The following is a 13,530-nucleotide window of genomic DNA, read 5'->3' on the forward strand; positions in this document are numbered from 1 at the left end:
GCGCCATCACGTAGTCTCAGCGTGATGTTAAATCGTTCTGCAGCAAGACTTTTTTTTTGGTCTTCATTTGGTAATATCTCTTGGGTTAAACTGCCAAATAAGTTTTGTATTTATAACAAAATGAAGGAAGTGTGTTGCAAAATACTTCATAGGATTTATCCTGCTAAGCATGTTTTGAAAAGATTTAAGCTTAATATTTCGTATAATTTGCAGTTATATGAATGCTAATGTCTCTTGTGAAAAAAGTCAAAACCATATTTTTGTATGCGTGTTGATTAAAATGTCATGCATAGCCTATATCTTGTAACATTTCTACTTTTTTCTTTTAAAATTAATTTACTTTTCGTTCCTCCTGCTTCCACCAGGTCTCGGTTTATTAAGAATAAGAACAGGTCCAAAAGCGTCTCGATTCAGTGATTTGTTGACTCGAGAAGTGCTCGGACCCGTTAATGTCCGATAAGTGAAAGAATCGTTAAAGGGATTAGTGAAACAGCTCGGACGATTCATAAGTGCGATTCGACTCTAACGAACGATTCGCTCACGAGAGAGAGAGAGAGAGAGAGAGAGAGAGAGGAGGGGTGGAAGCACATGAAAAACTGCGTAACCCACTGCTGGTTGAGATAGACGGGGCAGAAACGTTGCCTTTCTGGGTCGTAGGCGCTATCTGGAGCTTTGCTGCACTTTTATGCGAAACGACAGCGGACTGAGAAGACCTGCCGAGGTATGTTTCTTTCGTCTGTGCGCTTTCAGTGTGTCTTACATGTTGTTTGTCGATGCCAAGTGTTGTTGTTTTGACAGCATAGTTGTTTATAGACAGATGTCCACGGTTGATCTTGTTGAGGCTCCACTGGGCTGGACTTTTCACGCTGAATTGAAGCTGTTTACATTGTTCGTAGTGCTTCCAAAATAAACCACATGTCTAATAGAATCTTATTTAAAAGATTTCTCTTCGGTTCAGACAGTGCGCGTTCGCCACCGGTGTTTCGCAAGTCCCAAGCTCCTGCACCCTGTTTTTTTTATCGGATCAACAGGCAGAGAGTCCAGCCCCCCTCCAGCACGCCTGTCAAGTCTCACGGACAGTCCAGCTCACATTTCCAACTCCATTCCCGTCCAGCGGACGCAGCTCCACGCTCCTGCGCCTTTGACCGCCTCGCGCTGGAAGTTCATTCTGACACATGAAGCGAGCAGCGGGAAACAAGCGCACTCTCCGGGCCAATGTTTTCACTAGGCTGTTGAATTTACCGTTATGAGGGTATAACATGAGCGATAGTGCGGAGCTGTCAGCAAGCAGCACTTCTCCTGGGCTCTTGGTTCAAGAGCCAAATGAGTTTCAGTGGGTGAAAGTTTATTACGTTAAGAGTTAAAGACTGAAACATTGAGACAGTTCTGTCGCCATGGGACAGTACGGGTTTGACTGGAGATTTAAATAAAACAGGAGTGTGTTATTAAAGCCATACCTTTTGCCGAACTGTGAGCTGTCCTTCCGTTTTGAGGCGTGACATTCATGTTAGCCACGCGCCCGCCACTGCAAAGAAACAAGCAGATTACGAGAAAGGTGTGCGCGCACACTCATTTAGACGAGCTTTATCTATTTTGGGCAATGGGTATATTATAATTTGTGAATCTGAGTTTATTAGTCCCTGATACACACGACAGTTGCTGTTGCCCTAGTAAGAAAGCCGAAGGCATGTTTTCTATTTTCCCCTTTGATATTATCTTCCACAGCACATTCTTTTATCTCCCATCATGCAATTTGTTAGTTTCCGTTCAACGGTGTCAAGTGTATGCATGCGTGCGCTTTTGTGCAGTCATATGGGCTGTGTGACCTATACATGTGCATTGTACCTGCGTGATTTTGTTAATGGGAACACAATGCTTTTTAATATCCCCTTAAAATGTACAGAAATATGCTAATTATGTATCTTTTTTTTTTTTTTTTTTTTGATATTTTGTATCAAGACAGAATTTTTTTGTATGTTTTCTGTGGTAATTTTGGGATTAATGAGAGTTATATCCTAACTGCAAGCTTATCATGAACACGTTGAAAATGACCAGAAAACTACAGTAGCTACTGTAAATGTTAAAGCCTCCTGGGTTTAGCCTAACAGTATACAATTTTTATTTTCTTTTTTAGAATAAATAAAAAGGAAACAAGTAGACAGAATAGGGAATTCTAGTTTTAGATGCTCATTTTTAAATAAAAATAAAACTTAAAAAATAAGTCAATAGAACAAAAAAAGAATAGATAATGCATGTTTTAGAAAGTCATTAGCCTATTTATAATAAATAAAAAGATAAAAGCTATAAAGCTATTTTCTTTTTAAATAAAACAAGTAGTTAGAATAGAAATACAATAGAGTGTTCTAGAGTTAGTGGGTCAAATGAAGATGAAAGATGTGTTTTCAGCTGTTTCTTGAAAATGATTAAAGACTCCGCTGCTTGGATTGAGTTGGGCAGGTCATTCCACCATGAGGGAACAATTAATAAACAATACAGGCATTTCAGTCAAATGTATTTTATGCAATATTTCAAACCTTTAACCCACTTGGGAAAACCATCCCATGGCAACAGTTTAAAAGTAGTCCAATTCTGTGTACAAAATGGCAGACGGACTTGGCAACCCTGCATCTAAAAAGAGCACATGTCTGGGAAAAAGAGGATGTATGGTCACCCCACCAATAACATAACCACATATAACTGTTAGATATGAATCATTATTAGCTGAACTGGAGGAGGCTTATGAAGTTTGTGTCTGCATTTCAGGCGGGAGAAATGTGGTTCTCGATGAGCACTTAAGAGTGTTTATGTACTTGACCAGTGTCAGTCACTCACTGATCTAAAGCCGTACTAGCTTTACTTTAAGATTTAGGATCACAATCTTGGAAACAGCTGGCCTGTCATCACAAGAAAAAGTAAACAAACAAATTTGGGGGAAACATACACATTTGTGGTTGTTTAAACAAGAAACCTGAATATGGTTTAGGCCAACTCATTTGGTTTCTTTCAGTAGGGTATATAAAAGGTACAAATATATTATTTAAACGGGTCCTATTATGCTCTTTTACGAAGTCTTGATTTTGTTTTGGGGGTGTACTAGAACAGGCTCTCATACTAGGTTGTTCGAAAAAAAAACACATAATTTTTCACATATTTGACCTTATTACAATACCTCTCTCCCTAGTCTGGCATGAACAGCTTGAATAGCTCCTGTATCAAATGAAGGCCGCCTTTTGGAATACTAGATGTGCTGTGATTGACAGCACTCAGCGCCTGGTCGGGAAATGTCCTGCGTCTTACCAAAGCTGCCTCCTGCGAGCTTCAGTTTAAATACTGCGTCAAAATCAATCAGTTTGAGCGTGATTTAAACCTGGATGATTGTAACCACTCTAAGTTCGTCTGTCTTGGGAACACTAGTGCGTCTCTGACGTAGTGATAACACTCGTCACCTTCTCTAGTGCAGCTCAACCTGGTCTCGTCCCATTCGTCGATCTTTGTGACATCACAAATCCTGAAAAATATGCGTTGTAGTCCAAACGAGTTGTTTGTTGTGGTTTTTAAATAGTGATTTCTTTTAAATAAAATATCTCCCTTTGAATTGGAGCTTTGAGCTTTGTAACTCTGCAGATCTGTTTTTATGCCCGATCAGCAACATTACAGACTTACTAAAGTTGAAAAAGTGAAAAAGCATAATAGCACCCCTTTAAATGTTTTATTTATTATTTAAATGTGTTAACTTGGGTGTTTTTAATTGCTTATTAAGCTGGACCAAATTGTGCCTGCTCTGACCCACCAAAGTCCTCTAAGAATCAAAGTAGTGTGCAAAGATGCAATGGCTGTGTAAATGCATTTGTGCCACCTCTGAGCAGCATTATTTGGGTAGTCTTGGTAAAGACACCTAAATGTCACTTCAGAAATGCTTTTGTGCCACATGTTCAGTGTAAATTTGGTGTAAGTCTGTATGGCTCAAGCAACACTGCAAAAGAAGCACAGAAGATGTTGCTCAGACATAGCTTATATGCATTTACACAGCAATTAGGCCTAAATGCTGTATACTTTGATATTAGGGGCTGAGGTGGATCAGAGTTGGCATAACTTAGTCCGACTTCGATGAGGAATTATGTCTTTGAATTTTCAAAGACATAACCCAGCTGAGTAAAGACGCCTTTAGTTACTGTCTCTTCCCACGACTGGAAGTCAAACATGTTTGGCAAAATAGTTCGGCTAACCCTGCCTGTGAGAAATCAGGAATGTAGAGGATTCAGTGTGGGATTAGAAGGAAAACTCTGGTAAACCTCAGGTCTGTTGAAATATCACATTTCATAAATAATTGAACTGGAGGTGCATTTGAACATTTAGCCCTGTTGGCACACGGTGTATTTGTGTAGCTGGACTGCTCAACCTAGGCTGACCTGTGCTGCCAAAGTTTGTGCGGTTGATGCCCTCTTGTTGCAGTCGACACAGTGTTAGAGAGGGTTGGCTGGGACATGATCGCTGTGCAGGGAATACGTTCAGCGTGTTGCCCGACACACTGTGTACAGAAGGAGAGGAAAAGATAGAAAGGCAGAGGGAGCTGAAAGAAGGCCTGTAAACCGAAGTAGAGGGCAGAGTTGTGTTTTTTTATTTGGTTACACATATATTTGTGTGTTTTCTTGGAAAGCTCTTCTTTAACGAGCACCTGGAAATGCGAGAGCAAATCAAAGGTCCGTGCGGCACATTTGACTTGTTTTTCTACATTGTACGCTTAATGTTTAGCATTTCTTAACCAACATTAATGGCCATGTACTTATGTTGTTATGCATAAAGAAGGGAAAGCTTATTGTATTAATTATACTAAAGTTCTTAAGGTCAGCCATATGCTTCATTGCAGCTTTTCCAAGGAAAGACTTACATTTACTTCATTTGGTCTGCTTTAAATAAACATACAGGTGACACCATTCCTAAATGACTAAGAAGAAGGGACTTTAGCTCACAAGGCCAGTCAATCTTGACCTGTGCCTTGATTCTGTATGTCAGATTTTTATGGGATGAGAGTTGTTGTGTAGCCTGTGTTTATGCTTTGTCTTGTGGGGTTTGCGACTCTTATGAGCTTGGGTTCAGTTTAGTGAAACATGTACAGCCTAAATCAGTGTGATTAATGATTGTCTGTTAATGTCACAACGTCTAGCTAAAATACACATTAGGTTTTGCCAGTATTTAATATATAATACTACTGTGCAAAACTTTGGAAGTGGATTTTTTAAATGTATTTGAGAAAAGTGCAACCCATTCAACCCTCCACCAGTGCGGTCTCTCATTGTTTTGCTGGATAGCTGCTGGTCTGGATCTTCATGTGTTTTGAAGGAGGCATGGTTTTGGAGAATGATTTGAGAGGAGAGGCTTTCAAAGCTAGCTTGCTATTGCTACCCTCTCCAAAATTGCCTACTCTACCTTTAATATACTACAGCAGAAGGGATTTGCTACCATTCAGACATGGCCATTAGTAGACGATGGGATCTGGCTTGTAAACAGTATTCCAGTTCATCCCAAAGGTGTTTATTTGTAGTGCATTATGGATGCCAGTCAAGTTCTTCTCTCCAAACTCACTAAATAATTTCTTTATAGACCTCGCTTGTTGTGCAGAACAGAAAACGTCCATGTGTCCACGTCCTTTTGGCCATGGGGTGTGTATACAGTATGCATGCTCATGGAGCACTTGCTGTGTCTTTCAAACACGTAATGAATCAAAAGTCAGAGATATTGAGGAAATGAAAGTAAGGGAAATTTAGCGAGTGCTAGAGCAGTTTTCTCAATTCTTGTTCATTCAGAAACTAGTACTGTCATCGATTTATGCTTTATTTGAACATACTCAGTAAATTTATTTGAAGGAGATCAACTGTAATCACTTAGCACTAAAACAGCTAAACTCAATATTTACCATTGACCACTACAAGAGTGCGTTCTACTTTTTAGTTTCCTCTAAATCTATATTTAACAAGCTCTTTTATGCGCTTTCACTTTCTGTTTGCGCCCTCTGTGCATCTTTGGTGTCTTCCTCTTTCAGTCTTTGTGTCTGTTACTGGGGTTTACACACTATCTGTTTTTTGGGTTTCTCATGATCTGCTTGACCTCGCCTGCCATCCGCCCATCCAGCGCTCCTCTCGCTTTGTGCTGCTCGGGTAGACCGAAAGATAACGGAGCATCAGATGAGAAACAGAGAAGCTGCTGTGGTTAATTTAAGCCTGTTAGCTGTCACTCCCAATGAAGTGGTGTTTATTGTAAAAGAGGAAAGGCTTGTGTGTTTTTTTCTCATGGTTTTGGAGATACATGTTTTTAACAATCAATTTTGCGACCTGCTGTATCAAATAAATGACCACACGCTCCTAAAAATAAATTTTCTTTGTTGGCCTATATGGTATGACGAAGAACTTTTAATTACACAAAATAGTGGAAATGTTTTCTTCATATTATTAAAAAGGTCTTCACACAAAGAAAATTAGTTTTTTCTTATCTGTCCATTGAAAGTTTATTTGGTTAAACAATGCTTCTTCTATGGCATTGCTTTAAAAACGCCCTTTAGCTTTTTAGCAAAGAGCTTAAAGTATAACTACTATAACTAAAGTATTAAAGTTTAAAGTCGAAATGGTTAGTAAAAGTAAAAAAAAAAAAAAAAAAAAAAAAACCATAAGTTGCTACCGAAATGTAATGTAATTTTGGGCTGATACTGATATACAGTAAGAAGACCCGGAGATGATGACCAAAGCATGTCATTGTTATTACATGTTAACTCTTTCTGTGATTTATTTTTTTTGGAGAACAAGGCCACCACCTGTTAAATATACCCGAGGAACAGAAGGTTTTGGCCTAATATCAGAGAGGATGAAAGCAACAGATTTTGTCTGTAACTCTAAACTGTTTCAAAAGCACATCCTAAGGGATGCAATACAAGTGCTGATATTAAGCCAACTATCGTTCTTAGTCACAGCTTTCACACTGGAGAAACGTTATCACAGTTGCTATAACTATGCCTTGAAGAACCTGTTCACACTGGAGAAACTGGGAATGATTTGAATTATAGGAATGTCTTTTGTGGGACTAAATTAATTTCTGCTTTAGTGTGGGGTCTTACACAATAACTACCAGTGAGGTTAGTGTACAGCCAATGACTGAAAACATACCATAAGAAAACTAGACCACTCTATAAAAAAAAAAAAAAAAGTATTTTACACAGTTTACATATACTTACTCCACATATTAACTGTTAAAACATAGGATACTGCAATAAATGGACCAATGCCGAAATCCAGGCACTTCTCCTCTCTACAGTTGTTGAATGCTGTGCTTAAATCACATTGTTGTGGGCCGGCTCAGTCACTTAAGAGTTCCTACAGGCAGTGTGAATGCAAGCAGGAAAATGGCCTTAGGGAAAAGTTGGTCCTTGTGGGACCATCCTGCTAGCTATTTTTTGAGTTTCTATCTATCCGATGCGAAAGGCATTGTAAAGAGCTTGATTGATTTCAGTCATCAGATCATATTTGAGCCATTCCTCTCTGCTTTTATATGAACAGGATGATCTGAGAGTCACCTAGCTGTCAGTCCCCAGGGGGTTTGATGAATGACTGCTGTGTTTTTATTATTGATTGTTCACTGTAATTATCTCTCCACTTATGCACACTGGAAAGTCATACTTATTATATAATATCCACAGGGCACACACACACACACAGAAATGATAAAATTCAATAATTACTTACCACTTATGCATGTATGTGGTTCATCAGAAAATAGTGTTTTTTCACATTTAGATTTGTCTTTAGGCAAAGTTTTAATTCATTGTAGACCACCAACATGTTCATGAATATGTTTAATTTTTCCTTTTAATAAGCAACAGTTACTGAGATTTTGAAGGGGAAGAAACAGAGAAAATACATGTGCTGAAATTTAGGAAGTAGATGCACTACTTTTTTCCGCTGTTTTTTTTTTAATTAATTTTTTTTGTCTCTTTATGCTTACCAAGGCTACATTTATTTTAACTGTATACAGTAAATACAGTAAAAACTGTGCTAAGTATTTAGTATGAATATTTCGAAAACCTAATAAGCTGATTTGGTGCTGCATTGTGCTGCTTACTATTTTTTTTAACTGTGTTTGTAAAATAATATTTTGATAAACGCATTGATTTTTCCCAGATTCATGTTATGCACTAATTTCACTCAAGCTTTAACACTAATTAAATCGGTTTGCTATGGTAAATGTATGCATGTTAAATCTTCTCTATATTCTTTTTTTAAATATGAAATCAGAGTGGAAAAAAGCAGAAGACATTATGAGCGCTTCCTATAGGAACAAACTGACTGAATGGAGACCAGCCCAAATCAGTGAAGTGAAACTAAATTTCGCCTGACGAGTGTATTTAGAGCTCCAGCTGAATTATCTGGATTTAAATACATACATGTAGATGTGGCCTGCGTATTTGTATGAATATAAATATGAACTCACATGTAGCAATACGGATGTGTATAGAACTCACAGAATCGTGGTGGAATATTTCCTAGTAATGAATATTGAGTGTTCTGCGCTTTTATCTATATTTCATGCTTCTGTTCAATGTCATGGTTGTGAAATGAGCATTTATAAGAAATGTTTGTGAGAAGGTGGTGGCTGGAGGAGGGGCAGCAGATGTCAAAGTTCAGGGCAGAGTCCTGAGCAGCTTATCTGACTCTCAGGTTCATACAGCGGTCAGTTTACCTAAACTGCAGATGACCGTATAAAGATGGTTGGAATATTTTCCTGTCATCCAGGACAATCTCTCTCTTTGTCTGTCTGTCAGTCAGTCACTTTTATCTGCGGTTTCGTTTCTTTACGCGTCAGTGTGCATGTGGCCAATGTTTTAGATCTGTTCCAGTTGACTTGAATGAGTAAATCTCTCCTGACTGCTCACTGACCACCATACTGTGTCTGTTTGTTTCTGCTTCGCTCACTCTTTCTGTTTTCTTCCTGAGAATAAATCACTGATAAAGAGAGGCTGGCCATGAAGCTAGTGCGAGAGCTGAGAGAAGAGTGTTTCTGTCCTTCTTAAGCCTATTACAGGTTTACCGAACCAAGCAGTGCCTCTTTAGCACATAGAAAAAGAGAATGAAAGACAGTGAGAGACAGATGTTTAGTTATTCATCTGAGAGTATTAAAAAGGTAAAACACTCCATTAAACTGACAGCTCAGAGCGCAGGATAATTATCATGTATAAACAACACTATATAGTACGCTATACTCCAGTATGATAGTTTTGTGTGATAGACAGGTTCAAAGATGGTGTTCATGATAATCTGCCACTAAAGGGGGCTGGAGTGGGATTCATAAACGCAAAATCATTTAAGCATCAAAAAATAATTTGGATATTAAACAGTTCAAAAAGATTAATTAAAAATATCCATATGGAAAATGGAATATATTTATTTTTAATAATTGCTAAAATAGAAAAAAATATATATTCGTGTAAATGTATTTATGTATATATGTTTTTGGCCATTGTTTTGTATATTTAAAAATAAAATAAAATTATATTTTTTAAAGTATTTAAACATTTTTCCTTTTATATATTTAAATTCAAGAAAATATTTCACATCTGAAGAAATACTTCTCAACAAATATGAACATATAACACCTCTTAATAAAAATGAGCAAGTAACATACTAAAATAGATATACTATAGACATTATTAAATCATTATAAATCTAGCTCGGATGTAGATTATTCCATCCACATTTGCATTTAGCCTAAATTTAGACTACTATATGATTGGAAATATATTTCTTGCCTCTGAAAATACATTTTGGTATGTGAAAGGTTGAAACTAAATATATTTTAAGTTTCAATTTTTTTTTTTTTTGTTGAGCTTCACTGTTTACAACATATTTTTATCATCTATTTAAAATATACAAGTGCATCTCAATAAATTAGCAAGTCGAGGAAAAGTTCATTTATTTCATTAATTCAACTCAAATTATGAAACCCATGTATTAAATAAATTTAGTCCACACAGAGTGAAGTAGTTTAAGTCTTTGGTTCTTTTAATTGTGATGATTTTGGCTTACATTTAACAATGTTTTATTTTAGTTTAGTTAATACATGAGTTTCAGAATTTGAGTTGAATTACTGAAATAAATTAACTTTCCCGTCACATTCTACAAGAATGAGTTGTTTATGAATCAAACGTCACAACATCTCTGATACTATTTAAATGCATTTTTATTTCAGTTTTAATTCAATTTTAGAACTTTTTAGTTCTAGTTTTATTTTGCTTTTATAAAATCAACTTTTATGTTCATCACGAAGGTCAGACGCTGATGTTGGACACCAGTTCATTAGAAGGGGTGACCTTGCTACAGAATGTTTATTGTATTAAAGTACTGTCCCTTGGTATTGACATTAATGTTGAAGAATAAAAGCCAAAGACAGTGAGCTTTTGAGAGGAGTGTTGGTGTTTCATGCACTTACCTTGTAAATGTACATATTTGTAAAAAACCTCTTGACCTTTTTTTTCACTGAAGTCATGATCAGCCAGATAAATTGCAGACACGCTAACATGCTAAAGATAATGTTGAAATCTGCGATGTGCCATTTGTGACACATCCGTTTGGATTGGATGCTATTATTGTATAACTAAAACAGCCCCAAAAGCAGATAATGCTTTGAAATGCATCAACTTTCTTTTGATTATGTGTATGTACATGGTCTGCGTAAGGGCTCTTTTAGTCCTCTTATCCCAAGCTCATAAAATGCATTTTGTTTAATCCCTCTCTACATGATTTCCCCTCCCTTTCTGTCCCTCTTTCGTTATCTCTCTCTTTTGGCTTGCTGTAAACGGGTCAACACTAGAGTCCTAAAGCCTAATCAGCTCTTTGTTGGTACTGGTGACAGTGCGACTCAGCCAATCAGCTCTCTCGTACTGACATCCTCCTGCACAGACTGCGATTGGCTGGAAGATGGACTAAACTCTGGGTTGAGAAGTGGTCTCAGTGGTTTGTCTTATTTAGATTAAAAGTGCAAATGAAAAAATAATGTTACGGCATGAGAAGGAGAACGAATGCCTGCAGCATCAAACATCAATGATTTATCACAGTAAAGTATCTCATGTCTCACAGCGAGAGCAGAATTGAAGTTGTTTTCTAGCAGTGAGGACTAGAGAATGATATGGACAGACAAAACACACATGGGCTTTTAGTGGTGGAATGAGAGCAGGTGTGTGTGTGTGTAAGTGGGTGAGTGTTTGCATGCGTGTACATTTGCACCTGTTCCTATAGCTCTTTCAAGTAGGTACGCTAAGTAACTTTGCATAATACATAGAGAGTATCACCCACCAATTAAAAATGTAATGCTCTCTTGGCACAGTCTGGGGAGGGTGGGGAACTGAGGAGACTGTTGTTGCTCGTAGGTGTGCATATACTAAACTGTTGGACTCTAAATGCCCAAATCGTTTTCAAGTTCAATTCAATATGTTAAATTACAAATCATAAACATGAATATTTAAGGGGAAAAAGTTGAAAATGTAAACTGGAAAATAAATTTAGTTTCAGACTTATTTTGCCTTAGGGCTTATTTCCTATTCATCAAAACTCTTACATTATCAAACAGCTTTTTTCTTTTTGATTTAAAATGTTCAAAAAGCAGGTTTAAATGAAAATAAAAACGACAGATTTTCTTTGTGCACTTTTAGATTCCACTGTCTGATATTTGTAGACACGTACAACATTTTTTACATTTTATTTATACAAATATTGAAACCTCCTTAAAGAGTGCAAAATAAGACTTGTTTATAAAAATAAATTAAAATCTCTTGAATCCCCTGCAAATGTTTTTCTTTAAAAATTTTATTTGTTGAATTAAATTAATTAATGAATTTGCTGTTAAGTTTTATTTGTCAAATGTATTAAATAAGCAGTAATTGTGTGAAACATTATTACAATTTAAATTGTAATTTATTTCTGTGGTGCAAAGCGCTCAAGAAACATTTCTTATTCATTTGTCAATATTGAGAACACTTGAGCTGCTTAATGTTGTGTGGAAACGTGATTTCAGTATCAGTATTGTATCTGGTCATATTGAAAAGTCAAGTTTTAATTTTACGCAAAATACGATATTCGCAGAGTTATAAGGGCATGTTTTCTCCCTTCTTTTCCAAACCGCGACAAACGGCAGTCTCACTGTTTTGCAGAATGCAATATATCTGCTCAACCAATCACAGCGCACCATTCCACACGCTCTAAACAGTAATGATGGCGCTTTAATACACCACGCATCCTAGTTTTTCTGATCTACTTTATACTTTGTGATCAACAAACAAGGGTTGCGCTATTAATCGCATGTGATTGTCATGCGCATCTCATCAGTAAAGCTGATTCTGTGACTAATAGTACTTGTAAATCTCCATCATAATGAAATTATTCATTATGCCATTAATGTTTTTGTTAACACTATGTATGTCAGTAGTTAACTAAATGAATGTTACATGGCAAAGATTAATTCACTTTTGAGACATCTAATGTGTTCCTGTAGCTCAAGTGGTAGAGCATTGTGCTAGCAAGCGCAAGGTTGGGGGTTCGAATCCTAGGAAACACATGTTAGGAGAAAATTGTTAGCTTGAATGCAATGTAAGTTGCTTTGGATAAAAGCGTCTGCTAAATGCATAAATTTAATTTAATAATGTGATGTTGTTCATGTTCTTGTTCATGATAAAATTTTATGTTATTGCTGTAATTTATAGCATTAACAAGATTTATTTTGGGAGCCATGACTGATGAATATATTTTTATTCCAGTGCCTGTGTATAAGATTAGTATTGACCAAGTTCAGAGGCTGTCATATGTGGATCAACTTACCATGTTGTGTATTTTCATCAGTTTCGGTATGAAAAATAACTTTCATAATGATTCAGTGAATTTATTGCATTTTGAGGGGGGAAAAAGTATCATGGATTTATTGCATTTTGGGAAAAAAGTCTGTGGTGTATAATAAGGACAGTACATTTGCTCTAATAATTTTCACTCTCTGATGCCCCCATCCTCAGTTTTGATTAGGCTACAGATTCTTTTCATTACAGCTGACCTTAGAACTGCTTTCAGGAGCACTGTGGAGTGAAGTCCACTTGTACTTGTGTTTTTTTTTCAGGTAATAGAGTAAATTATTTGCTTGTGTGTGGGTTGTGTATATATAATGGTACTCCAAATTGCATACGTTGTGCACACAAATACATAAAAAAAGGGGTGTGGCTAGTATCATTGGCCCTTATTGTATGTTTGTATGCTTCAGTGGACCATGCAGGTCATGCTATTGATTAATTCCTCAGACATCATAGCAACTAGCCTTGCTGTTTACACTCTAACAGTGGAGAGGCGTTGAGTGACGTGAAGATGTGCCACTGTGTACACTTTCTCACTACTTACTCTAACTGCAGCACACGAACACCTAATGCTGAACAGACTGTTGATTCTCACTAAGGCTAATGCTAGCTCTGCCTGAACATTAGCATTTGGGAGCATTAGCTGAGATTACCTGGGC

At 36.9% G+C, this 13,530-nt stretch overlaps 1 protein-coding gene across 2 annotated transcripts in view; it reads left to right on the forward strand.

Annotated features, from left to right (window-relative positions):
- Positions 1 to 570: 570 nt before the first annotated feature.
- stat5a (signal transducer and activator of transcription 5a) overlaps positions 571 to 13,530 on the forward strand; it is a 70,669-nt gene continuing 57,709 nt past the window's right edge. Inside the window, exon 1 of one of the 2 annotated variants that reach the window (XM_026208076.1) lies at positions 571 to 721. The gene's annotated coding sequence lies outside the window, so the exon portion shown is untranslated. Of the gene's footprint in view, positions 724 to 13,530 lie in introns of both variants that reach the window. The other variant, XM_026208077.1, reaches the window with a different exon arrangement.

This window comes from Carassius auratus, chromosome 28 (genome assembly GCF_003368295.1).
Source record: "Carassius auratus strain Wakin chromosome 28, ASM336829v1, whole genome shotgun sequence".
NCBI classification, from domain to species: Eukaryota; Metazoa; Chordata; class Actinopteri; order Cypriniformes; family Cyprinidae; genus Carassius; species Carassius auratus.